Source organism: Poecilia latipinna, unplaced genomic scaffold (assembly GCF_001443285.1).
Source record: "Poecilia latipinna isolate Pla-1442-1.1 unplaced genomic scaffold, P_latipinna-1.0 Scaffold2434, whole genome shotgun sequence".
Lineage (NCBI taxonomy): Eukaryota > Metazoa > Chordata > Actinopteri > Cyprinodontiformes > Poeciliidae > Poecilia > Poecilia latipinna.
In genome coordinates this window covers 20,139-24,623 of record NW_015115050.1, presented here as the reverse complement: position 1 = coordinate 24,623, position 4,485 = coordinate 20,139, and the positions used below count along the sequence as shown (strand labels likewise).

Sequence of the window (4,485 nt, the reverse complement as noted above, 5' to 3'; positions counted from 1 at the left end):
CTATATAAGTTCAGTCCACTTACCATTTTTTGAAGTAAACTAAATGATTTGAGTAATACTGACTTAAATTAGTTATCTTAACCAATACTTATTAAATTTGTTTAAAATAAATAAATTGAGTTGGATGATTATAATGTATTGAATTGGTTAAATTTAATAAATTAAGTTGGATAAACTTAATTGAATTGCTTGTTACCTATTAAAGCAATTCAATTAAGTTGGTTCAACTATTTTCTTTTTAGAGTGAAGGTCAGTTTGATACCAAAAAAGGTCCTGAGAAGTGAACATAAACAACAATACAAACACACACACGCACACGTGTGCACACACACACACACAGTTGGTCTGAGCAGGAGTTTCCTTATGGAAACAGCATCCTGCCTCAGACACTTTCTGTATCCACCCTGAAGATTTAGTGTCTGTGATGTATGTGTATCACCGAACTTTTGTTTTTAGAAAGCACTCGCTTTCTAAAAACAAATAAGGACTTGAGCTGTCAGAGAAACACTTCCTGTCCCTACAGACTATAGACAAACCACTAAGCACACACACATATCCCATCCGACAATAGCATCTATTAACAGTGAGGTTGGTTTCCAGGGTTAAAATGTAACTCGGACGCTCCTGTGTGTGAACAGAAACTGTAAACAGCTGCATACTGACAAACATTCATCATTCAGAGGATCTTCCTGACACTTCTGATAACTCTGTGTTCCTGCTCACATTGCTTCTAGTTTATCCTGCTATTCATAAAAATTTTTTTTTCTGAATTAGGTTTAATCCTGGATGAACTCGCTGTCCTTGTTTTTGACAAAGGAAAGTTTCTGTTAAATGTATCCCAACAAGGGCTTTACAGATGTTATTTGACAGGGATTATGTGATGAGTGGTGGAGTTGGCATTCTGCACACTGCTGCTGAGAGAGGGGAAGGGACAGACACAGACATCCTATGACCTCTGACCCTGGCTGGAGGCATTCTCGGCAGCCTGGCATCAACAGGAAATCTGCAGCCTTCACACACTCCTGTGAACGCACACACACACATACACACACACACACACACACACACACACACACAGTCCTCAGAGAACTCACATCTCCTCTCAGCGCCGTTTTCACACAATATGAAGGGAATGAAAGTGAAAAGAAACAATACATACTGCTTGGTACCTAAACTGAAGGTCCTGAAGGATGTTCGTGTAGAAAATCATCCATTCATGAGTACAAAGAGCTACAAAGGAACCCGAACCTGGACTAAGGTTTACTCTTCTTTATAGTAGAAAGAAAAAACATTTTATAATTTTTTTTCTTCTCTACAGCACTATGATAATGTAGAAAACCTGTGCTATATTTCCAGAGTTTGAAAGTTAATAATTACATTTACTCAGTTATATTTAATTGAATAACTTCTTAGAAAACTGTTTGTTTGTTTTTTTTTTACTTGAGTAATTTTATTATGAAGTATTGCTACAGACTTTTTCACAGAATTCTGATTGTTTTGTTGTTGTTTGTTTAAATTGTTTACGCATCATCAGGTAAATTAAAACTCAAATATACCAAGTAAATTTGGGACAGGCTAAAGAGAAGGTTTTCAAATCCTATAAGAACAACAATTGAAATACACCTACGAATGTTGGTTAATTATTTGGATTTTGATGTAGATTGACACAGAATTAGAATTCTGAGAAAAATGGCAGAATGCTGAGTTTAAAGACATAATTCTAAAAAAATACTGTCAGAATTCTGAAAAAATGGCAGAATTCTGAGATTAAATTCAGAATTCTACAAATAAAAGGCAAAAATTCTGAAAAAAATCTGAATTCTGAGGAGAAACAAGGCAGAATTCCAACAAAAGGGCAGAATGCTGACAGAAAAAAGCTTAAATCAGTTAAAAAAAAAAAAAAAAGTCAGAATTTTGATGTGAGGTCAGATTCCAAAAAATTCTGACCTCACAGAAAACTAGAATTCTGAGGTAAAAGTCATTTTTTTATTCCCTTTGTTTCTGCTGGTTCTTATCCTCTTCCGTAGAAAGCAGAGTTGTTTTTAAGGGAATAATCCTGGGAGGGGGAACATAATTTGTCGACGCTATATGACTTAAGCCCACCTCTGGGCTCTGCAGAGCAGTTTGAAGGGTGCATGCAGGACGAGGGGTGCTTCATTTTACAGCCTCATCCTGCCGTATATATCAGTGGCTGTAACCAGATCCCGCTCAGAACCCACCAGCCTCGGGGTGAGTAAATCTCACAAGTGCTGCCTGAAAATAGCCCTGGCTATTAATAACTGCTGTCTCCACCGCAGGGGAGGAAGTTACTAATACTTCATTGACGTTTGTTCCCGTGGTCCCACTTTGCGAGCAGGAATCTCGCTTCAACAACAGAACACTGAGGCAGTTTCCAGTTTCCACAGGAAGCTGCAGGACGCTGATCTGGCTGCAGATGGAGCGGCGAGCGCCACCGGCTCCTCGAATGAAACACACCCTGTGGAGAACCGCTAATGAGTGGAATGTTGCGCCGTGTTTTGTTCACTCGCAGCGCCTCCCAGGACCGTCTCCTGTGGAAACTTGGAAGCCATTGCAGGATGACTGATGCATTGTCTGATTAGATGGAACCTGCTGCCCTCTTGAGGTTCCACATTACAACAGGACGAGTCAACCTGAAGGCAACACAACAGATTTACAACTGTCCGTCTGCACCAGGTCAGACAGGACAATTTTAGTATTGCACTTGTTAAATAAAGAACAAATTTTGTACTATTGCAAAATAACTTATTGCTTGTTTCTGCTCAATATCAGATTAAACAGTAAAATCAGTTCATTAAGTTCACCTTATTTTTTTCCTGATCTGTCTGGTATTTTTGCCATATTCATGTATTTATCTCATACAATTTTTATTGTTTTATTCATCTTATTACATGCTTTCATTTAGCCCACCGTACACACAGTTTGAGTGAGTAGATAAAAATCATTCAAATGAAATCTCTGTAAACTGAACCAAACTGATGTCTGCAGGCATAAATCAAGGAATGGAATAAAATTAATCTTTTAAAATTTAAATGGTAAAGTGTCCCTCATTCCAAGAAATTTTAATGTATGTAATCTAAAAGGTGTGCGTCTAAATATATCAATTAAACTTCCAGCAGATTAGCAGCTATTATCCTGATCTAAAATATAAAATAAAAATAATATCTGGAAATGTGACAACACGCTTTCTAAAATACATTTTTATATATTAAGTATTTCATTAGGCTGCTGCAAAAGAAAAACTTACATGTTAAAGAACACCTACTACCGATAAAAAAATAAAGCTATTATGTTTTTCTTTCCATTTTAAAATCATATAGTACTGTTGTCTGTCAATAGAAACCCTGAAAAAGTAAAAAAAAAATACTTTTTTTTTCCTTTTTACAAAGACTCCAATTCTATTTTTCGCAATGTTTTTTCAATGTTTTCTCATATGTTTATAAGTCATACATTGTGTACTTGCACATAATTTATAACCAATACATTTGTTCTTGGAAGCCAGACCGGCTGTTGAAGGTCTGTGGTTTATCCTCAGTGCCTCTAGTGGTAGAAAGAGGTATTACATGAACAATCAGAAAAACAAGCATGTCAAAAATAATGATAATTTTCATTTGCCTTTTGCAGCAGCTTCTTCTTTTAGAAAAGAGAGAAAAATAAAAATGAAAACTAGGTTATAGTCAGACAGACTTAATAAAAAGCACACTTGATCAGACTTTTTGTATGTCATTGGATTATTTTGGGAAAGGTGAGTTTTCCTCACATTTCAGGAAAAAATGTTCCATGGAGAAACAAATAAACAAAAAAAAAACTTGCTATAATTTTTCTGATATCTTCTGAAGCTGTCAGGAAAAGAACAGATTTTACTGCTCACTGTAACACATTCTGAGATGCATCCTGTTAGTTGTCTGGTTTCACTTTGCAAAAGGTAAAAAGGATCAAGGTGTAAAGACTGTGTCTTGGATACAGGACGAAGTAAAATATTCTTGATACAAAACTGGTATTGCCATCATGTCACACTCCACCAGTCTAACCATTAAAGTGATTCATCAAAGTCTCTGCTGTGGAGCTAGTTTGACATGCAGACGGCACCGAAGGAGCTGCTGCACTTCTGACTAGCAGCGCTGCATGGTCCATATCAGTTCTGTCCTCCAGAGGAACGCACTATTTCCCTCATACTTCTTTAATATTATAACAAATCCTCAAGATCATAGGCGTAGGAACCGGAGGGAGTACGGGGGGAGATGTCCGCCCCAATATTGGAGGCAGGCGCGTTTGTCCCCCCCAACCCCTACCCCAGTAATTTCACCGCAGTTGCGAAAAATATTTGATTTTGAAATTTTCCGCTCGTGTGCTTTTATTTTGAAGGCGCACCACAGTCAGCACAGCACTTCCTCCCTCCTCTGAACGGCTCAGAGAGCTGAGGAGGCAGCGGGACATAGACATAATATAAGGGTAGACGCCGCATTG

The 4,485-nt window shown here is 37.5% G+C and overlaps 1 protein-coding gene across 1 annotated transcript in view; it reads left to right on the top strand.

Annotated features, from left to right (window-relative positions):
• The window catches only part of LOC106937770 (zinc finger protein 239-like), a 23,375-nt gene that overhangs the window by 4,263 nt on the left and 14,627 nt on the right, over window positions 1-4,485 (top strand). Inside the window, exon 2 of the mRNA XM_015019449.1 lies at window positions 585-588. The gene's annotated coding sequence lies outside the window, so the exon portion shown is untranslated. The remainder of the gene's footprint in view (window positions 1-584; window positions 589-4,485) is intronic.